We start from the raw sequence: 23,302 nt of genomic DNA, 5'->3' as shown, positions 1-23,302 counted from the left end.
ACTAGTCTCGATGGAATGGCTGGAGGACTAGAGCTTCTCTCCTTATGGCCTCTCGTCCTCTAGCAGACTAGCCTGGCCTGGTTTATGGAGTGGCTTCAGAGTTCCCAGGCAGCGTGAGGTCAAGCCTCAGTCACCAAGTGCTTTTCAAGTGTCTGCCCGCTTCCTCGGCTGTCATCCTGTTGGCAAGGTCCATGGTGGGGCCCAGCTTCGGTGTGGGAGAGCACTGCCCGAGGAAGGAGAGGCAGCGAGAAGAATTTATGCCCATTTTTGAAACCTGCCGCAGCTAAACACTATGTTTATCCTCGTTTTACAGAGAAGGAAACAGGGACAAGTAGGTCTAATAACGTGCCCAGGACCACACAGCTGGTAAGCGAAGGAGAGAGGAGCTATCCTAGGCCATCTGGCTCCAGAATCTGTGCTTTGGATGATTACACTGAGCAAGCAGTGGGTGTGCAACCTAGAGAGGGTCAACTCAGGCCCCTGGCAGGGGACACACGGGATGAGCCGGAACTCTGAATACTGGGAAGTATGCCCAAGAGGCTTATCTCCCACCGAGTCAGTGTGTGTGCACCTGGGTCAATGGCCATGTAGAACCAACCTGGATTCAGCACCAGCAAACCTGTCAGCAGCGGGACCATTTATAGATATAGAAATGGGGGGAAAAGACATGAAGCAAAAACTGGGTTTTACTCTGGAGAAGCAGTATGAACGACAGGCCTCTGTGAGAACTGATGACTATCTCTGCTGATTACCAGGATCAGTTTTCTAGCAAACACGTATGAACATGTACTCTTTGCAAGGTGCTGTGCATGTTGCTGAGTGATAAAAAGAGGAATCTTGTCTTCACGAAGCTTACAGTTCAGCAGGGCCAGAAAGTTATGATTGCACATCACAGTACTGTGTCATCGACCTCAAGTCTGATTACAACACGCTCTCGCTGAATGGGCTCCATCTTCTTTATTTTTTATTTTATTTTATTTTTTTAAATAATTTATTTATTTATTTGTTTGTTCATTTATTTTATTTTTTTAGAGAGGGGGGGAAAGGAGAAAGAGAGGGAGAGAAACATCACTGTGTGGTTGCCTCTCACTCGTGCCCCCAACTGGGGACATGACGTGCAACCTAGTCATGTGCCCTGACTGGGAATCGAACCAGCGACACTTGGCTCGCAGGCTGACGCTCAATCCACTGAGCCACAGCAGCCAGGGTGCTCCATCTTCTTTTGCCCCTGTGCCATGATTATCCGAGCACTGCTTTAACAACTCAAGGGAACCCTGTTGGGAACTGATGGGATGTAACGAGTGTGGCATCTCCCACCGGCAGCAGATGACTTACTTGGGCCTCCCCCTCTGGGCTGTGCTCAGCAAGCACGGGGACTGACCCTGTCCCAAGGGAGGATGTCAGACTGGAAACTTATCCCTGACATGGTCTGAAGCTTCGCAAGGCTATAGATGTCCTTGCTGTTAGGTTGCATCAGCAGCTAGATCTCCTTTGTCCCTTGATTTTGAGTTCTAGGGCTCAGTTCTTCGAGGGTATCCAGAGGTTTCCTATAAAATATCCATTCAAGCCCAGCCAGGAGCACCTGGCAGGTGCCGGGCTGCCTCCGGGAGGTTAGCGTCCAGGGCTGGGGGGCACCTCCCAGGGCTGAACCCAAGGGACAGAACTGCCTCCGGAGGGGCCAACACAGAGTCTGAGGAAATGAAATGACAGAAAACCGGGTCGGCCACGTGACGGGCCTGGAGTTAACAGTTCACAGGGAGAATTCAGCTCTCTCAGGGTTTTTTAAAAAAATGTGATTCTACTATTTTAAGAGAATGTGGTTTTGCAAGATTAAAGAAACTTTTAATACTAGGAAAAAGAATTTTTATCACTTATGCCCTACTTATAAAAGGGTTTTAAGGTGGCTTAAATATTAAAGCAAGTAGGGCAGTGAAAATAGAGATAAGAAGGAGCTCAGAAGCCAGGGGTCAAGGACGAGGTGAGGTGGCTAAATTTAGTGCTCCTTCTATTAGCCTCCAGTTCAGGACATAAAGGGGCTGCGACGGACTGTAGGGTCCATGTCGCCAGATGAGAGAAAACCTTCTAGAGAGAATATTTTCCAGGTACTGAATTTTATGAGGGATTAAAAAAAAAAAATGAATCCTCATATGAGGGGCCTTGGGTTGCACCTTCAACCATGTCTTTGCTGTGATTTTGTAAAAATAATTAAAACAAAACTTAAAAAGAAAAATAAAAGAGAATCTGAAGGAGCATCAGTGTCTACTTGTAGGATGGCCAGAGCCTCGTGCCTTCCCTGAGCTTCTGCTGGTTCAGCCCCCGCCAGCCCCCCAAGTACCTGGAGGCAGAAAGAAGCCCTTTGCTAACACTGCTGGAGAAGGGAGCAAACGTGGCTGCAGGAGGAGCCGGCAGGGGTCCTTGGTGGCAGGAGCGCAGGGAGAGAGAAGTGAGGGCGCAGCGAGGTGCGTACGGAGGCGTGAGGGCCTGCGATCCCCAGAAGGCAGACTGAAGATCTGGCGGGACCACAGATGACGCAAGACTTACAACGATTTTCCTTTCGTCTTTCGTCTAGAGCACTTACAGCCACCTCAGCGAAGGAGTGGAGGTCAGGGAGCTCAATATTCAGCCTGAGATAAAACGACAGGTGATTTCCACCTGCACTATGCCAGCCAAAAAGAGAGGGTAATTCCTGGAGAAACAGCTTTGGCCTTCAGATAAATTAAAGTATAAGAAAAAAAAAAGAGCACCCCTTTGCAGCTTAGGGGTTAGAAGAAAACATCACAACACCTCACCTCTGGCGCCGTGAGCACCTGCAGCAGATTGGGTGGTTTTAAAGCACCTGCCGGGGCCAGGTCCCCTCCCCCACCCCTCGCAGGTGAGCCTTTAAAACTGTGCATAAGACACGGGCCACATGGGACGGGCTGCAAAGCTCAGCGCCCAGGCGAAGGCATCATGAGCGAGAGCCACTCCGTCCTTGGGGCAGGCGCCACTTCGAACCCTGGAGGCGGCTCTATCAGGGTTCCTGCTGCTGCCTTAGTGTTTGCCTTCACTCCCAGGCCTAGTTCACGCAACGGACACGTGTGTTTTGAGTATCTCTATGTGGCCAGGCATTGCGTGCGAGGGGCTCACGCCACAAAAGAACAAGAGCAGACACACCTTTGTTCATTTGTGAGCACGCCGACCAGCCAAGAGAAACACCAGGAAGGGCAACAACGGGTCTGCCAGGTTCTGCAGGAAAGGTGCCCGCTGCCATGGCCCTTGGCCCTGGGTCGGGTGGAGGCCGGAAGAGTGACAGCTGACTTCCCTGGGGCGAGGCTGGAGCAGGCGGTCAGAGGGGCTCACAAAGCCCCTGCAGAGGCCGGAGAGACTCAAGGCCCCACGAACAAATGCTCACAGGCTTTATCCCAAAAGAACCAGGATGCTTGTAGTAAGGAGGGGAGACTATGATCAAACCTGGGGTTTGTAAAGATCACGTCTGTAGTTTGGAGAAGGAATTAGAGAAGAGCCGAATCAGGTAAGAACTTTACCTGAGTACCTCTGACTTCACATGTTCTTCGAGCTTAAGGTGACGAATTAGGATAATGCCTTGGTTTCCAGCAGATAAGAGCAGCGTGACCCAGCACTCCTGTTTGCCTGAAACAGTCCCAGTTGCTATCTGTGGCCCTAGGGTGATTAGATTATCAATAGTTCCCTTTTCACTCCCAGATGTGGCTGAGTTTGGACAGTGAATTATACGACCGACCGCTCTCACTAGAATGTCATTAATCACTGTTCTGGAACGCCAAACAGACTGGTTGGTCAGCAAGGGCAGTCAGTCGCTAGCTCTCCTTTCCTAGAGAGGCCCGCTGCTTACCTGCATCCATGGTGTCTTCATGAGCCTGGGTTCTCCGTGTTTCCCTCCTCTGCCTCCTGGAGGGTCAGCACCGTCCTCAGCCTGGCTCCTCTCCTGCTGATGACGCTGTCTCAGCAGCCACGGTGCTGCGGCTGGATATGGGGTCCAGCCTCTTGGTGACCACGAACAAAGAATTGGACTGACCACACATGTATTATAAAGCAAAGCAAGCAGGAAATTGGTTAAGGAAAGCGCACTTCCCAAGACATGGGAGCAGGCCATCCCTGGCCAGAGAATGGCTCTCTTCCACTGACTGTCTACAGGCTTTATACGGTTTTTGCTTAAGCGTCTACACATGTGACTTCCCACAATCCTCCTTGATGGCCCACTCGGAGAGGAAACCCCAATGCTCATCATTATCAGGTGTTATAAGGCTGACTGATGACAGCTGCAGTGTTTCAGGATTTCCTATTTCATCTCCTGCCTCAATAGAACTCACCAACCGGTGGGGAAGACTGTCTCTCCCAGCCAATCTCTGCAGTGTCCCACTAGCCCAGACTGGGTCACAGGCCACTGCTGAGCTGACGCTGTATTGTCTGAATGCTATTCTCTGGGCCCAAACCTACATTGTAGGGTCTGAGATAGAATTACTCTGATTTGGGGTACACCCCTCTCAAAACCCATGGGCTGTGTGAGGTAGGGGAGGCTCCTTGAATGAAAATCTGAGTTCCCTTAGGAAGGCAAAGGGCAGGATGGATCCCAGGTACAATCCACAGAAATACACAGCACAGGGCATTGGGGCACTAGGCTTCTCTCATGCGTGCGGAGTTTTGGGGAGCCTGTTGGACAGAAGAATGGTCCTCCTCTTTGGGGGAAGTCTGTACCCTCTGACTGAGTATACAGTTTTCAGGGCAATGCCTGTGGAGTGGTGAGGGAGGGTGGGGCACCTGCCAGATCAGAGGGTCAACCCTGGTGATCAACGGGGCGACAGATGTCGCAGGCAGATCACCTTCATGTCCCTTGTAGCGTTTTGGAAGGGGGACGCTCTTTATCTTTAAAGGAGAACAAAATTCCTTGTGACTCAAGAATATTCAAGAATATCCCCAATCCCGGGGAGTTAAGGGCTGAGTCTTTCAGATTCCTACTGGAAGCTGAACTTTCCCTCTAGGTTTTTTTCCCGTTGTTTCAGCATCACTGAGCCCCGGACATGATGGGCAGTTGTCTGTATGCATTTTTTTCTCTCGTGGTGACTTCGTCTTCGAAACCTTATCTCCAATGAGTTACCTTCAGTCAGTCCCAGGAGAGACTGAGCCTGACTCAGGAAAGATAAACTTGAGTCAAGGTTGTCTCTCAGCATCTAAATGCGTTTGCTTCTGTGTTCGAATCGTGGCTTAATTCCAAAATAAAGAGTAAGCGCTTTAGGGTTGACCATTATTTTATATTTTCTGACTTTGGCTCTCTTCCATGAACATAACAGCTACCCTCATAATTTTTATGAAAGAATCTGACAGTTTCCCCCTGATCTTTGAAAAGGGTGGGGTTTTCCTTGGTTCTGGAGCCTGGAAAACCTTGTTTTAGTATCATTCCAGCTGTGACCACCTGAAATGAATGGCGGGCGGAGAGGTCAACAATGAAGTCACTGCTCTCTGGCCAAGAGGTGAGCACTTCCATAGGTCAAGGGACACCTGGGAGGTAGCTGCATTTGAGTCCTTTCGCCACTGTCCCAGAAGCAGGACACCATGGAATGTGCCCTGGGGGCAGGGTCTGGGTGGGGTCCGAGTGGGCCAAGCCAGAGGAGCTGCGGGTGAGGATCCCCCCAGGACCTTGCAGAGGAAACACCTGCTACCGCTCAGCACTGACAGCTCAGATGGCGACGCTGGGTGAAGACTTGACCTCCTCTGCCTCCTTCTCCTCTTCTGAGCACACGGGGAGAAGAAGGGGCCATGCGGAGAGGGGGGTGAGAGAGCCCACGCTGCCCCTCCTCATGCCAAATCTCAGAATTGAGGGCTTTGTCCCTGCTGGCAGGAGGTGTGGGCGTGAAACGGCAGTGGATTGGCACGATTGAACAGATCTGTGTTTTCTTCCCAAATAACCCTGTGTCATCAAACAGATATGGAATCAGAATAGGCTCACTAGCCCTGGCTGGTGTGGCTCAGTGGACTGAGCGTTGGCCTGAGAACCAGAGGGTTGCCGGTTCCATTCCTGGTTGGGGCACGTGCCTGGGTTGTGGGCCAGGTCCCTGGTTGGGGGCGTGTGAGAGACAACCATACATGGATGTTTCTCTCCCTCTCTTTCTTCCTCTCTTCCCCTCGCTATAAAAATAAATAAATAAATAAATAAATAAATAAATAAATAAAATCTTCAAAAAGAAATAACAGGATCACTAAAGAACTGTTAATGAATGAGAGAGATAAAGCAATGTGACATTGGTTTAGCACTGAATACCTTGTTAAACTTGTTCAGTAAAGCAATTATCTACCTATGTCTAGTATGAACGATGTCAAACCGACCTAGCTTTCATTTTTAAGTTCAGGACTTCTAAACGATTAGAGGTAGAATTTCTTTATTATGGCAGTCTTCTGATTGTTCTATGCCATGATGTCTTTTCAGAATACACAGAGAATTAACCAGTAGGATTTGAGTTCCAAGAGTCTGGTGACAAGTCTCCATAGTAAGAGTGTACAGTTCTATCCTAACACAGGCTTGCTCAGCCTCAGTGACTTGCATGTGACCTGCTGTGTGCGGATACACCCCGCCAGGGAGTGACAGGCAGTAACTAGTAGGACAGTGCACCAATGAAGGGACCGTTTGGAGAACAAGTAGGGGGGTGGGGAGAGAGAGGGGTGTTCCTGCCTCCCCAGACTGGCAGGGGGTCAGGGGCGGGGGGAGAGCAGGGCTTGCATGCAGATCAGACCGAGGAAGGCCTGCCAGGCAGAACACAGGCTCCTTTCAATGACAAGTGAGCAGGGAGGACAGAGAGGAGCTCTAGCCGCCCTTGGTTAACCCCAGCAGCGCTCCTCTCGTTCACTCTAGAATGCGTGCGGTGGCGGAGGGACCCGGCGGGAGCCCGGTGGCTGCGAGTGCAGCAGATGCCATGGCTATGGGGGCTCAGTGAACCAAGTGCCGCCCGGCCGGTGTGGGGCCCACGGAGATGGGCCACGGGAGTGCCCAGCGGGATTCGCACTTACTGCACATTGCATTTGCCTTGTGTTGATATTTCTCCTCTCCTTCCAAAAAGAGGCGATAATGGAAGCATGGCGTAAATCACTTCCTGGCAAAATGAGACAAATTTCTAAAATGGGCTGCAGCATACAACCAATTTCCCATTAAAAGCTGCGCCTTCTAAATGCTGAAAAGCTATAAATCAACAAGCCTAATGGATTCTGTCCTGTCTATTCAATATGTCCTAGGCCATTGGGTTTAGAATGTAATGCATCAGTGGGGGCGGGGGATGAACCCTCCCGCAAAGCACACGGGCTTGAAGACCTCCGAAGTGAAACCCTCCGAGCAGAAAGCTCCCTTTCTCCCACCTTTATTCCAGGCCGTCGCCGCCTGCCTGCCTGCTGGCCCCACAAACTCACCTCTGGGTGCAGCAGAAACAACACAGCCGTGGGACCACGGGCCACAGATCTCTCGTCCAGCCAGTGGACCTCCATGGGGCTACTGTGATTCTAAAGGAGAAAGGTTACAAAAGGCTCCCGAGAGCTCTTGCTTTAATCCCAGTTGCCTGAAACATGGCCGCCTTCATGGTGGCGGTTTTTATACTGCAGTCTCCTGCTCCCTCATGTCCGGCTCAGAGGACGGCCAGCTGTCACTGCATCACTCTTAGACTGCCTTCCTTCCCTTCTTCCTCTGAGTAGGACAGAGATGGTGAAGGACGGTCCCTGCTTCATTAAATAGCAAAGCCCACAGTGACCTCCTGTCATTCGAGGAGACGTTCCTGTGTGGGGCTCTGGTTTCAGCTCAGCTCGGGGTGGGGAGGCTTCCCAGCACCGCAGTCCTTTTTCGGGAATAGCTGGCTGGCCCCCGGCTGAGCGGGGCTGCTTTCCAGGCTGGAAGGACAGAGGCCCACCCTCACTGCTCAGAGCCCTGCAGGGCCCGGGACAAGCAGCCAGCAGCCAGGGCCTGCCAGCATGGTCACGAGGGCCGCTGTAACTCACGGGGACACGCGGCCCTGGGGGATACAGCTGTGTTGCAAGATTTCTTCATTCCTTGGTGGCACACCATCAAATTACTCAGAACTTTAATGTAACTTGAGTTCTTCTCACAAATGAGTCACATGGCAAGAACACAGAAGAGCTGACCGAACCCAGCTAGGATTCCTATTTTTCAGAGTTTCTCTTGATTTTTCTGTTTATAGGCTCTTTATCCCATAATCTCTACAGAAGAGAATAACAAGAACACCTACAGACAGGGTTGGCTTCTTCACGCCAGTAGTACCCAAGGGCTTGGAGAGAGGCTTAATTCAGAAGATGTTCTTGATTCAGACACTAAACGTGAGACAAGAACAGGGAGGAGAGAACATTTCTTCATTGCCACAGTTCCTTTAGTCCGGGTGAAGGTTTGTTTCTACAGAAGCCTTCGTCTGCTGTTGTATGAGCTCCTCTTATCTCTGCCCTGGAATACAGGGGTGGGCAAAAGTAGGGCTACAGTTGTTCAGATAAAAACTCCAATAAATAATAAATAATAATACAGGCTCTAATAAATGCTACAATAATTAATAAATAATAATACAAGAATAAACTCTTTCTTTCACGTACTCACAAATATAAACCTACTTTTGCCCACCCCTGTGTATAACAGAGGCCCACTGAAGAGTGGCAGGTTAGACGAGGCATGTCAAGTTCATGGTATAAGCATCATCCCTAGACATTGCAAATGGCACACAGTACTCTTTCTGGTGCAGGCTCAGAATACTTCTCAGCCCAAAACTCTGGATAGTTACCAACAATCCATCAGTGTAGATGTGACAGAGAAATGGTAGTCACCACCCTGAAGGTCAGGCTATCATGTGAGCCTGGATTTAGGAGCTGTCAGCTACCTTGGGGTAGAGAAGGACCTCTGCTCTCCTAAAACATAAGCCATCAGCTTCTTCTCTTGTAGAGGCTGACCTAGAAAACTGTTTGAGAGAGAGGAGTTGATGAAATTAATTTCTGAATTCATGCATTCCCAATTAGATAGGACACTGCCATTACAAATGTAACACAGGTCAATGAGGTATTGCATTTCTGAGCAAAGCAAAGTTCACTCAGGCAGGAAGGAGGCATCTGTTGTCATTCGGGATGATGGTTGTTTAGGCCCCCCTCGGACGGACACCTGTCCTCTGGTACTTGTTACAGATTGAGGATAATCTGACGAAGCCCCTGGTAGGCAGAACTCCTCCAGGGCTGAGCTTTCATAAGCCATCAGACAGGAAGGGAAGGGTGAGAGGGTGGACCAGAGGGTGGGAGGGGGGAATGTGGGTGGGGCCAGGCCAGGGCTGACCCTGCCCGTCCTGGCAGAGCAGGTATCCTGCACAGCACAGCAGCTATGGGTGCTGCTAATGGGCCTAGTCCCAGGGGCCTGCCAGAGACCTCCCTCCCAACCCTGACATTTCATTTTCTTCCACGGGTGCAAATAACCTGGGCCTGAGTGCACTTCTCCTAGGTACAGCCTGCCCTGCAAAGAGGATCTTGTTCTGGCCACCACAAGGCCCTGCTCAGCAGAAGTGACTCCTGTCAACTTTAAGGCAACATCCATGATTGGGCAGTGGACACTGTCAATCACCTGCCCAACAGCCACGCTCCCTTCCTCCTTCTTAACAGAATCCAGTCCCAGGGGAGGATTCCAATAAGCCTTAACCAATCATGGTAACCCCTGCTGCTTGCCAGTGATTGGCTCGCCAATCTAGGCTAAGCCAATCAGAGTGCACCATCCAGATGGATGCTCTAATGACATAATTTTTTTAAAATAATTTATTTATTTGTTTGTTTATTTATTTATTTTTAGAGAGAGAGGAAAGGAGAAAGAGGGAGAGAAACATCACTGTGTGGTTGCCTCTCACTTGCGCCCCCAACGGGGGACCTGACATGCAATCTAGTCATGTGCCCTGACTGGGAATCGAACCAGCGACACTTGGTTCGCAGGCCGACGCTCAATCCACTGAGCCACACCAGCCAGGAATTAGTGACATAATTTTTGAGCAAGGTTTCTCTACTATGCCTCATACTTGCTTTGTTTTTCTTTCCCCCTCCATCCAGGAGCAAGAAATGGCCACCAGACAAGTGGTTTCTGGTTGTCACGGTGTGGGTGGCTTCCAACATAGCTGGTAACCTAGTCTCAAGGTCTCAGGGGTTCCTTTAGTATCTTTTAAATTGGTAGGAGTCCAGTGGAGGTCAGGAGGGACTGTGGAAGAGAAACGCTCTTCTCCACGTCTCTTTTCTGGTGGAGGAATCAGCAAAGGGAGGTGGTGCTGGAAAGTCCCATCCTACCGAGGGGAACTAATGGCCAAAGGGAAAGCCCCATCCAGCCAACATGCTGTGTGTTCCGTGTCTGAGACCAGGAAGTTCAGGAAGGGGATGCTGTTGGAGAGGACCCCGTCAGCACGTGCTAGGAGAGGCCAGCTCAGAGAAGCAGCACTTCTGGGGTGCTCAGCCCTTGTCCTCGTCTCCAGCCTGAAATACCAGGGCATTTCCAGGGACTGGGTGTTAATTTTCTTCACATCGGGCGGCCTACCTCCCAAAGAACTGTAAGTCACAATGGCAGACATAATAGTAACTACTGCTTAAGAGTTACTGTATTAGCCACGTGCTCTGCATGGACCATTTCTATACCTCACGCGCTATTGCAGAGGATGTGGGATGGTGTCCACTTTACAGACGGAAAGCAATGGAGGCCCGTAGACACAGAGGAGCTCGCCCAGGTGTACTCAGTAAGAAGTGGAGCTTGGAGTCCGTCTGAGGTTGGTGGGTCCGTTGCATACCTTGTCACTAGACAGCACCACACCCACCATGGCAGTGTCCCCCCTTGCCTGCTGGCCTACTCCAGTCCCTGCTTGTCACTGGAGGCTGACCTGGGAGGTGAGAAGGCAGAGAAGCTGCACTTGGATGGTCAACCAGCTCCCCAGCCAGCTCTCAGACGCAGGGGGCAGAGGACAATGTCTTAAGCCACATGCACGCCCCCGCCCCAGTGGGAACCAAGGGCCTCAGTGCCATTTTATAGCTGACGAGCAGAAGACCAGAATGGAATGACCGGTTTCAAGCCACTCAAGGCAGTGACACGACCAGTTGTTCAGCTCAGACCTTCTGCTTGTGCCCTGGGGACGTTGCTGTCCCTCAGGCCAGCCTGGCCAGCTCAGGACCACAGAGAGACCAGCTCCCAGGGGACACTGCCTCTCTCCCGACACCCAAAGGTCCTGGGGGACAAATGTGGCTCTAGCTTAATCAAATGTTGACAACCAAAGGCTCACCAAATGGGCAGGTGTTGCATTGATAGCAATGCCTTGGTGACGCTAAGGAGAGGGGCTGGCCAGCGCTTGCAGCGCATGGCCAATCAGAAGAAGGTTTCCTTTCAGCCTTCAAATCAGGGGCCGCTGGTGCAACAGACAATTGCAACGTGACTAATGTTTGCTGAGTTCTCATTATGGGTCCCGCACATGATACAAGCGGTCTTATACAGACGCCTCTGTCACACCAACCCTGGGAGGTAGGTGAGGGCAGTGCCACTTGAAAATGGAAAAAGTGACACTCTGAAAGATCGCGTGACTTACCTAAAGTCAGGAAATTTACAGGAAACTGAATCAGCACTTGAATTCGGAGCTGCTCGAATCTAACCATCTTGATGTTTGTCCAGGCTTCTCAATGCACAGGACTTTTCCGCTTGTAAACGCATGTTTTTCTGGAAACCGGAAGCACAAAGAAGGCTGCCCCAGCAAAATCTGAATCCTGATTAGAAAATCAGCTTTTCCCTTATTGATAAGCCAGAGAGTCTGACTCCACCCGGAAGCAGACACACAGACTTGTACACTTCACCGGCCCCCAAGTGGTAGCTTCCAAGCAGGCTCCCAAACACTGCAGGGGTTTGTGCTATGGATTGAGTGTGTTCCCCAAATCCCTGTGTTAAAGCCTTAATCCCCAATACGACCGTATGTGGAGACTGGACCTTTAAGGTTAAATGAGGTCCTAACAGTGGAGCCTTAGCCCTGTAGGACTGGCGGCCTTCGAAGAGGAAGATATACCAAAGAATGTTATCTCTCTCTCTCTCTCTCTCTCTCTCTCCACCCACATGCACAAGAGGCCATGTGGGGACACAGTAAGAAAGTGGTCGCCTACAAGCCAGGACAAGAGGCCTCCCCAGAAGCCAACCCCAGAGGCACTTCGATCTCAGACGCATGGCCTGCAGAACTGTGAGAAAATAAGCGTCTGTTCAGGCCACTCAGCCTGGGGCATCTTGTCACAGCAGCCCAAGCAGACTCGTCGTCGGCAGCCGTCCGTCTCGAGAGACGATGGTGTAGCTTCTTAAGAGTCTATCTGCACCGCCGAGAATGGCTGTGCAGTCCGACTCGGGAGTGACAGTGTCTCCTCCCGTGTTGAATCGACATCTTGTGATGACGCTGGAGTGTCCTCTCCAGTGAAGCTGAAGCTACAGAGCCTGGGCGGGGTGAGATGGAGGGTCTGCTGTTGCCCATGCAGCAGACCCACCCTCTCTTCGCAGCTGAAGGGTCCAAGGGAAAGACGGAGTCAATACAGCTTGGCTTCAGGTGCGCCGCAGGAGTTGCCGGTGTTGACTACAACGTCAAACCGCCTTGGGGACTCTGGCTCCGGATTTTCTGTCGGGGTTTACTCCCTTAGCCTTTCCCCTGAAGAGGTATGCCGCAAGGCAGCGGAGGTTTTTTGGAGTCAGAGTTTTCCTTCTCTGATATGCCCTGACTGGAAGATCGAACCAGCGACACTTAGCTCGCAGGCCGACGCTCAATCCACTGAGCCAAACCAGCCAGGGGGACCCAAGCAGACTAACCCACCCTTTTTTAGGGGACCCAAACCCCACCTCCTGATGCAGGGGTTAGTGCACAGGCTCGGGGACCAGGGGGAGCTAAGGTTCATCCTGGCTTGCTGTTTAGCAGGGACCTTGGGTTTTCCTGTACATCCAGGAGACCATGACATACATCGATATGATGATTCACTGAAAAGATGCATAGAAAGTGCTTATCCTGATGGGTGGAACATGTATGCTATCAGTGCTGTCCTTGTAAAGTTATCCTTCCTCTGCAGAGCCCCGGGGAGGGAGGGGTTCACCCAGAGGAATTTTCTGGAATCATGGTTCACCTTCAGAAGGCCCAGTTTCTCCATTACAAATGTTCTGTTACTCTACACAATCATTTTATCCTCTTGAAAATTTTTTTAAGTTTTTAATTTTTTATTTGAGATAGAGAGAGAGAGAGAGAGAGAAAAACATCAACATGTGAGAGAAATGTCAATCGGTTGCCTGGAAGTCAAACCCATGACTTTTGGTTTGCATGACGATGCCCAACCAACTGAGCCACATTAGCTGGGGCTCATTTTATCCTCTCTTCAAGTCATACACACAGACTTGGAAACTGAGGCACACAGATGCCTGTAGGGCAGGAGCCCCACTGCTTGAGGCCCGCTCTGAGTGGCCATCCTTTCTCTCTGTATGTAGCAGCCCCTGAGAGGCAGGGACTTGGACAGGGCATCGTGGGGGCGGGGTGGCCTCCCCCAACCATCCGTAGTCAGGCTTACTCTTGCTAGGGTTTAGGAAAACCCAGTCATTTGTAGATGAGAGTGTATCTGGGTAACTACAAAGGTTCTTGAAAATCGGTTCTAAGGAGGCGCACCTGTGAAGGTACAGGAAAGCCCCATTTCCTGAGGTTTTGGGGACAGTCACACACAAAGGACGTGAAGCCTCAGGCTTAGTTACTTCCTTCTCCTGCAGCAGTAGAATCGGTCTTGTTTCAAAGATGCTTCCTCTTCAGATCCGCGGAAGTCCTTCTAAAGCAGGCAGCTGGATGTGTGCAAGCTAACAGGGGCTTTGACTCTGCAGAGGAAACGAAGCCACTGATAGCGAGTCTGAAACAGCCCTAACCCAGGACATCCTGCACCGATTTTCCCAGCTCCTCAGACGGGAACTGGGCACTCATGGCGGGCACTAGTCCATGGAAAAGAGAGGTCCATGGAAAAGAGAGCCTGCTGGTGCTGCCCAGGGCCGGAGTCAGGACACAGGCCACCTGACGGGACATCTGTACCTGCTGTGACTTTTCACGGGAGAGACATTAGGGAAATGTCTTCTGCTGGTTTCACGACTCATTGCACTACGTATATAATTTACTTTTGATCCTATCATTCCTTTCTTGAACATGCGGCCAGTGCTTTTAATGTTTTTAATTAATAGACTTTATTTTTTGGAGCAGTTTCTGATCCCTAGCAAAACTGCGCAGAAAGTACAGAGTTCCCGTGGGCCCCCTGTACCCCCACCATATAGGCTCCCCCACTATCAGCCTCCCCCACCAGGGTGGCCCACTTGTTACAACGATAAACCTACAGCGACGGCAGCATCACCCGGAGTCCACAGTTTACACTGGGCTTCCCTGTCGGTGTCGTCCGTTCTGTGGGTTTGGACCAACGTGTCATGACCTGTGTCCATCACGACAGCGTCATACAGAGCAGGGCCCCTGCCCTGAACGCCCTCTGTGCTCTGCCTGTCCGTCTCCCCTCCCAGCCCCTGGAAACCGTGGATCCTTCTACGGTTGCCAAGGTTTCGCCTTTTCAGATCGCCTTCTTTTTACTCGGCAACAGGCACGTAAGTTCCCTGCATGTCTTTGCGTGGCTTCGTAGCTCATTTCCTTTCGGCGCTAAGAAATACTCCACTGTCCGGACGCGCCACCGTTCACTCGCCCGCTCACCTCCTGGAGGACAGACACCTTGGCTGCTTCCAGGTTTGACAGCTAGGAATAAAGCTGTTACAGACACCCGTGAGCAGGGTTTGCGTGGACATGCATTTTCGGTTTGTTTGGGTAAATTCCAAAGAGCATGACTGCTGGGTCCTATAGTAAAGCGGCTGTGCCATCCTGCACCCCACCTGCAGCGGGTGCCTTTGCTCCCCGTCCTCACCTGCCTTCGGTGTTGTCGGCGTGGGGGGTTCTGGCCATTCTCACAGGCGTTCGGGGGCCGGTGTTTCTTCAGTTACATTTTGGATGCTCTTTCAGGTACTGACATTGGGCGCTGCAGTTCAATCAGCTCGAATGAAAGAAAAGTGTAAGGGGATCAGTGTACACATTCATCATTGTTTTACGAGTCACATCTTTTTGGAAAGGTGCTACAGACCACGCTCTGGGGAGTCTCTGGTGAACCATGTTCTCCTTGCCCTGAAAGGGCTCACAGTTGGGGGCAGGCAGGGGGCAGAGGAGGACCAGAGGGGAGGACATTAGCACCAGGAGAGTGCTGTGCACAGGAAGGGACCCTCAAAAGGAAACTCTGATCCAGAGAGAAGGGGTGGGGACAGGGTGAGGAGGTGGCCCAGGAACTTGGGACAGGAGGTTAGGGCCTGAAGCAGGGCTTCAAACAGGGAAAGGACTTGATGGCTTGCTTTTTTTCTGAGGACCTGGTCTGTGGCCAAGGGGGAGGGTGGGCAGGAGGGCGTGACAAAGACGGAGGGAGTCTGGAGACCCTCGGCCCAGGCTGGTCCTTATCTGTTCTGCTAATGTCAGGAGGCAGGGTCCCTGCCCTGGAAGGCCTCTGGTCTAGGAGCAGATTGTCCCAAATCTTGCCTGAGCGACAATTTTGACCTTTTCTTTTTATTCCCCAGGCTGAACCAGGGCTGCTGACAAACGGATTCTAAAGACAGGCGTCAAGTTACCATCCTGCTTTTCTTTGCTTACTCTCAAGTGGAAGGTCAGAAAGTCACAAGATGGTTATAAGCAGGAAGCCAAGGTCGGGGAACCACAGGGTCCGGCTGTCACCACCCTTGAGACCTGTGACAGATGGCTGGGGAGGTAACTGCAGAGTCCGCTCCTCAACCCCGAGAGTGTCTTTGCGAAGCTCACTTAGTGGGAGCTGGCGGTGATGCAGGAAGTTCATCCTGCCCTTAGTGGGAGGTGGCCATCTTTTTATTCCCCCACTGGCTTCGTGTGTGTGTGTGTGTTTCAAGAACTCCAACGAGCAGCACTGACACACCATTAAGCCCCAGCAGTTATGACGACTGTGCTGAAAATCCATAAAAGAGAAAACTGTACAATCTTTCCCACCAGCATAGGATGTTGGTATTTCCCGGTAGGGAAATCACATATTGATAGGCCTCAAACTGGAGCCCAGGATGGCAGGACAAATGCAGCCTCCATGGGGCTGGCACCTGGGCACCTGGGCAGCTGGGCTGTGCACCTGCCACTGCAAAGCTCAGCATCTGCTGAATGAAGGTCTGCCCTGGCCGGTGTGGTTTAGTGGTTGGACCATCGTCCTATAACAGAAAGGCTGTGGGTTCGATTCCCAGTCAGGGCACATGCCTGGGTTGTGGGTTCATCCCCAGTCCCAGCACAGATCCCTGGTCTGGGTATGAAGACAACCAATAAATGCTTCTCTCGTATTGATGTTTCTCTCCCCGCAAACATAAAATAAAATAAAAAATGAGCACCTCTTGCATGCCAGTAGTGAGCCACAGAGTCCCTGCTCTTTATGGGATGTATGTTTTATTGGGGGAAACAGGATAAAAATAACTTCCCATGGTATACACGTATACCATGATGTTAAGAAGCAAAAAGTGCTGTGGAAAATTTGAAAAGCCAAGTAAGGGACTGGGGACGGATGGAGGGGGTGGGTGTATTAAAGAGATTTGAGCTAACGGTGGGTCATGGTGCTGGAGAGGGGGTTCCGCCCAGGCTGCAGCTGAGAGGCTGCGTGTCAGAGGAGAGACCAGTGTAGCTGCAACGCGGACGGGGTTGGAAGGGACGGGCAGGGGGCTGATATCATCTGTGTTTGACCCACCGGCCACTGAGGTAGACATTGCATGTGGCCAGGGGCCCAGTCCCCCTTTGTGCTAGGTACAAATTTCACAGTCACAAACTGGGGTGTAAAAAAGCGAATTTTTGAGAGCTACTTAATCACCAACTCCGAGCCGCCACAGCTAAGAAGTTAGCCTAGGTACTGCTAGGTAAACTGAGTCTGTCAGGGATTTCCTCGGTCACGCTAGAGTTCCCTTTACCCCTCATGCTGGGGGCTTCTCTCGAATCCGCGTGGTGTTTGTCATGGTGTCCTTTGGGGGTAGGCCTCTGGTCCCTGATCACTGTTTCTACTCAGGGGCCCCTGTGGAGATGTGACACCTCTCACAGCGTCTTCAGCAAGCCCGTGGCTCATGGCATCCAATTGCATCTGCTTGTGGCAACCCCATCGGACCCCAGAGGGCCACTGCCACCCGAGGGTGCTGCTTGCATTGTCAACATTACAGATCTGTGTGTTCACTCAGAAAACTGGGTGGCAGCAGGTCACCATCTCCTTATAAACACCAGGTCCCTGTGAGTTCCCCCAGCAGATGGAAGCTGAGGGTCTGCAGGACCTTCTCCTACCTTGTGCACAGGTGCTCCCCTGGCTTGGGCCACAGGACATGCTGCCGGCTGCCCCTCCTGCCCCGCTGCGGCCTGGGAACGCAGGGTGGGTTCTCCCTGTTGCTCTGCTTTGCCCCAACCCCTGTGATTTCCACCAGCTGCAAACTGTATCAGAACCGAGTCTGTAGTCAAATAATTTCTGCTTATCTGTACACTCACTGACTTTTCTATAAAAAACAGAGAATTGAACGTAGCTCGGTTGGTTACCATGGGTGACAGAAATGGACGTAGATGCTGTTCAAACAAAAGAAAAAGAAAACATTCTGCTCCCCTGAGAAAAGTCCTGACCTCCTATGCAGCTCAGAGGGGCCCCTCTCCATCCCGGCAGGCGGAGGGTGCTGGGGAGGGGTCTCAGGGAGTCTCCCCAGCACCAGACACACCGCTGATGAGGGATGACATGGAGGTGCTTGCAGAAAGAAGAGCCACTCCCTTCCTTTGGATGACACAGATTTTAAAAATAGGCTCTCCACAGTGACAGGAAGCCTGCCCGTGAACGAGTTTCTGAAAATACAGCGAAGCCCCTTGTCACAGGAAGTGCAAGGGAAGCTGACAGCTCGTGGCAGCTGGCTTCCTTTCAGAGGCCCTGGTGGACAGGCCGGGCAGGGCAGGGCAGGGCCGGACAGAGGCAGGGGGTCATCCTCGCAAAGCTGCGTGCCAGAGGCAGACCTGCGAGGTGGGTCCGAGCTTCCGAGGAGGGCTCAGTCCTTGGATTAGGCGTCACGGCAAAATGTCCATTTTCATTCTGCTCGGGGAGACGGCCTCGTAAGGCGAACCCAGGAGGCCAGCAAGAGTGCAGAGAGCTGGGTGAGAGGGCCCCGCTCTGACCTTGCACAGCCGATCCGAGGCCACAGCGAGGGACAGCGAGACCCCCGTCCGGCATTTCCCTCAGAACAATGGGTGCAGAACGATCCTTGGTGGCCTCTAAATCCATCTGTTCTCATTGTCCCCAGAAACGGGGGTTCCCAGTGCAGCTTCCAGACTGACCTAAGAGCCTAATTAAGTTTCAACCCTCAGACAAAACTTCAATAAGAAGCACAGATGCTGCCCACAGGTACGCGTGCTGGCCGGCTCTCTCAGAGAGGGCACTGGGAAGGCCCTCTGCGTGCTGCCATCTCCTCTGTCTCCTTCCAGAATGTGGGAGGGCGCAGGGGCACCTTGTAAAAAGGCTTTATGAAATAATCAATATTTTGTTCAGCATGATGTTCAGTGCCAGCGAGGCAGACCTCATTGCATGTTTTGATTCAGGATAGCAACAGCCAAATACAGTCTCAATCCCAAAGGAGTCAAGTTGAATTTAGCTGTAGAGTTACCTAGAATTTCTGCCAGAAAATCATCCCAGCTGGAATTCTTGAGGGCTCTACAGAAAAAGGAAAAGCTTGTTTTCAAGAAATGCCTTAAAAGAGAACTTAACGATTTTAAATCTCTGTAAGCAGAAAATCTAAGGATTTCTTTTAAGTTTTTGCTTGTTTCTAGTAGTAATATAAAAAAATCTGATGAGCAACATGTGTTTTTTAAAACGGATTTAATCTACCAGGAGTGAGGCAGAAAGGGGCCCTGGATGGCGAGGGTCAGAGAAGCGGGCTCAGGGCCCAGAACTTAGGGGAGTCTGGGGTTCAGGAATGCTTAGGGGTGCTTATATCCTACGGCTGTCATTAATATTATTTCAGGCAAATTATGGATTATTTTGTGGACTGGCCTATTATCTAAATATTATTTATGATTTTTGTTTCCATGAAAAAATATATTTTGAGTTCCAATCCATTTTATGGAATATAATCATTCCATTGGTAAAAAGTACACAAAATATGTATCACGAGATACAACTAGTGTGTACTAATATATAACAGTCTACAACATACTTGAGTACAGTCTGTATTTCCATGTATGAGTATATGCCATGTACTCATTTCATTCTCTGTTCTTCATCACAGATTAGCCTTGTCTGTGACATGAAGGGAGCTATGGGTCACTTATTGGTCATTTTTCCTCTTCATCAAATACAGTCAGTTGGCTCGGAGCATGTGCACTGATATTGGCATCAGCCCTGGTGATGCGCGTGGTGCTGGGCCCGGGGCTGGCAGCAGTGAGCACGGGAGAGACAGTGTCTGCCCTGTCACAGTAGGAATACTAGTAGATTAGTGTTGGAACCTTAGAGGCCATCTTGACACTCTTGTTTTCTGTGTGACCCTGAGCAAGACAGTTCATGTTTCCTGCTCCATCCAATGGGGAAGATAATACTGTTTGTCCATTCATTTCATTCAATAACCCATGTTTCTGTTTCCCAGTAAAAATGTGATTTTAGAAAAGTTGCATATAAATATGTATTTTGTTTTACTTCAAGGGCATCTTTTTTTTTTTTTTTTTTTTTTACCAAAGATCTATTATCCACAAACAAATAATCATAACTGTGAGACGTGAGTATATGGCATACGCTTCCCGTGGTATAAAAGGTGATGCATATTATTCAATGACGAATACTGTGTCGTGTGCCCAGCAAATGCTTGTTAATGGAACTGGTTAATAGACTTTTATTTAAAAACATTTAAAGTATGCAATCCCCAAATTATAGATGTTAAACATTCTATAACTTTTTTTCTATTGGAATTACAGGCTTCAGTTTTATCCCAAATTAGAATATGTACCTGGCCATAGAAGTGGAGGAGAGGCCTCAGGGGAGCTAGGGTTTGGGGGGCAGGGTGAGCCAGATGTCCATGGGCATCCAGTAGAACTTGCTCCTAGTTCAAGTTCTCTCTGCATATGGACTTGCATCTCAGCGACTTGATTTCCCTACCATTAGGACGCATAGGGAGGTGAAGGACAAGGTGGCTTTTCTCTGAGGCCCTTAGGTCTGAGGCTGGGGTCCGCTGCATGAGGTTGGGTCTCTGTTTCTTGACCTGTTGTCACTGTATCTTGGTCACCTCCATCAACCATCCTCCATACCTTCTTGAGCATTTGATTGTCACCTGCAGGTGATGTATCCTGCCTGGCATGGCCCATGTTTTCGGGAAGAGAGAACATTCACATGAAAATAGAAATGATAACGACTGTCCAAGGCGAGAGGGAAATGTTATGGAACTAGTTAGCGTGATGGTGGCAGGGCCTTGTGAGTAGACTGAAAACCACGGAATCGTGCGTTCTGAAAGGTTGACTGTACGATATGTGAATTACAGCTCAACTCAAGAAAATACATGGTGGACCAAGGCCTTTAGGGCTTCTGAGGAAGGTAGTCCCTCAGGCTGTCAGAGATCTCAAGGAGGCACTGGTCCTCGAGCAAGGTCATGAAGGCTAGGAAGGACCCAGGCAGAGAAGCACCCGTCCTGCACACAAAGGAGGAGGTGAAACGGCTGGAGGGTGAGGCAGGCAGAGGGCACAGGGGGCTGACACGCCAGCTGGGGCCAGATGGCAGAGGCTTTGATGTAGGTCCAAGCAGCATACAGGCGAGAAAAGCCTGTGACAGCCTCCCACGTGGGGCCTGACATGGGCCTGACAATGGTTGGGAAGGCTGATTCGCCAGGGTCACGTAGGACGGACCTGGGAATTGGAAAGGGTCTCGGAGGAGACCTCCTGGCTGCCATTATCGCATTCCATGGTAAGCAGTAAAGGAAGCAATACCGTGGGAAAGAAGAGTAAGAAGCCTGGGGGTGGGAGGCTCTGTATAACTCTCAAGTCATTTATGAATCGAAAAAGTTGAGAATCACAACTGTAGGAAACCAATCCAGGTATCTGTGATCAGAAAGCGCATTAACACCCAGACAGGTGTCTCCCTAACGCAAATTTACTGCGTGCAGATTCCCTACACCTGTTGACCTTGACTATCTCTCGTATAAAGACTCGCTTATATCTGAGGTCATCAGAGGTTTTTACTGAAGGAGGAAAACACGTAGTTAATTTATTTCAGGTTTATGATCAATTCTGCAAACATTGATTCAAACATGGAAGGCATTTCAATAAGCATAATTACCTCTGAAAACATGCAGTGTTAGGTGTTATGCTCACCATTGTTCAGATTTGGGGCTTTGAATACACTATACTGTAGTTTAAAATGGTTTATTTTTCATTTGTGTGAAAATGTTTGACTACTGTGAAATAACCACCCAGAATGCCCTAATGCCCTGAGCACACAGTTAGCAAGACTTCAACCTTTATATATTATTTTTTATGTTATTAGTTTCCTATTGCAGGCTAAAATCATCTCCATTCATAAAGAATCTAGAAACCATGTTTCCCTGGATACACCATCCCGCCTCCTGGTGTACCTATCCATCTTAAAACATCCAGGGCAATGAAGAGAGTTGTTTACTCATATCTTCATCAGCAATACCTTTGAAAACATCAATGACTGATGGATGAAAAGTCTCTGCAAAGCACAGGAAAGATCACCTGCTTTCCGGTCCATTCTGTATATAATTCCTGGGGTTTAGGAGACTGAAAAAATAATTCTAGTTGAGGCCATTTATCTAGTCTTGTGGCAGCTGCAAATTCAGTGGCTCCAGAAACAATCTAATCTTCAACCTCCTGATTATTTTTAATGTCTGGACTAATGTCCTAACCACTCGTATTTAAAATCCATCTTGGCTGTATGATCAGGATCGTGTGCAATGGGTAAGCGGGCAGAGGATTTACTGATTTACAAAAATAACTTGTTAGCATCTTTGACATTTATTTGAAAGACGACGATGCTTTGGCTTATTTAATATTTCAGTGATAACTTATGCGTATAGACAGAGAAAGACATTTGGAGGGACCCCAGGAGAGGCGGTTGGTTCCTCACGAGGTACCGTGGCAAACAGTGCACAATGCCTCCGGGCCAGTGCAGGGGACCAGGAGGAATAAGAACTCATTAGAAAGGCTCTCTCCTTGGGACGAGAATTTGCCCGACTCCCACCACTCGTGAGTCCTTCATACAAAATGTAAACATCTATTTATTTAGGCTCAGCTTCGACAGTTATAAGGCATTCATCAGAAAGGTATATCTAACATCACTTCCTTTATTTTCTTCTCTTCCCCGATCAAGATCAAGAACTAAATGGGCTCAAGAGTGTGCTCATGCAGAAAAACGAATGGCAACTAACTCTGCAGACATTCCTTACACCATTCGTGTGAACCCCCGATCCTTCTAGCTCACTCAGAAACCTAAGTGGGGCTGGTTAAGCACAGGGTTCCTGGTGGAAAGGACGGTCTGTGGGCAGCAGGGGACAGTCAACTTACAGAGACACATTTGCTGGGGTGGGGAGCGGGGTGGCTCTGAGACCCGCGAAGGGGCTGATCAGGCTGCACCTTCCAGAAGCCTTGGCATCCACGGAAAGGTAAATCCCAAATGGCTCGGGCTCCAGAATTTCCCAGGAGATGCCACCACAAGCCCCAGTGCCAAGGAGACCTACTGCCCATCTTGGCAAATCCGTCTTTCTTGCTGTTGAGTCAGATGGGAAGGCCTAGGACTGGGGCTTTCAAAGCCACAAAAGGAGCCCAACCCACCCAGGAGTGAGTTGGAACATAGAACGCTGTTTGCTTCTTGTTATGAATCCCACTCATTATCCTAAATACGACGGGTGAAGACAGTCCTGCACTAGACCGGTGGGCAGAGCCCTGAAAAGTCTCTTCCTGTGTGTCATTTGGGACCAGAATGGTATTTGGCATTTTGCTGGCCCAGGGTGGACATGTGCCATCGTTCTCACAGACTAAAATCATTACATTTAAAAGCTGGAATGAGCATGTTTCAAGTGGGTACAGCACACACACCTGCGTGCACACGCTGGGCCAGTTCTCCCAGGCACAGGGTGACATGTCAGGGAGCCCTTTCAGAGGCGGACTATCGGCTCCATGCCACGTCCCTCCTAGGGCACCAGGGCTTTCAGGCTAAATTCAGCCCTCAAGTGCCCGCGAAG

The 23,302-nt window shown here is 50.2% G+C and overlaps 2 long non-coding RNA genes across 2 annotated transcripts in view; both read right to left on the bottom strand.

Annotated features, from left to right (window-relative positions):
• The window catches only part of LOC150008008 (uncharacterized), a 48,720-nt gene extending 43,815 nt beyond the window's left edge, over nt 1–4,905 (bottom strand). The window contains exon 1 of the long non-coding RNA XR_016511665.1: nt 3,851–4,905. This is a non-coding gene — a long non-coding RNA (uncharacterized LOC150008008). The remainder of the gene's footprint in view (nt 1–3,850) is intronic.
• A 9,709-nt stretch (nt 4,906–14,614) lies between these two features.
• Nucleotides 14,615–17,808, bottom strand: LOC150008007 (uncharacterized). The gene is made up of 3 exons (XR_016511866.1): nt 17,379–17,808; nt 14,935–15,060; nt 14,615–14,780 (listed from the first exon to the last, which is right to left on the bottom strand). It is a non-coding gene; the product is annotated as an uncharacterized LOC150008007 (long non-coding RNA).
• Nucleotides 17,809–23,302: the final 5,494 nt, after the last annotated feature.

Source organism: Furipterus horrens, unplaced genomic scaffold, assembly GCF_987537825.1.
Source record: "Furipterus horrens unplaced genomic scaffold, mFurHor1.1.pri manual_scaffold_6, whole genome shotgun sequence".
Taxonomy (NCBI): domain Eukaryota; kingdom Metazoa; phylum Chordata; class Mammalia; order Chiroptera; family Furipteridae; genus Furipterus; species Furipterus horrens.
Note: the sequence above shows the minus strand (reverse complement) of the source record. Positions and strands in the feature narration are given on the sequence as shown.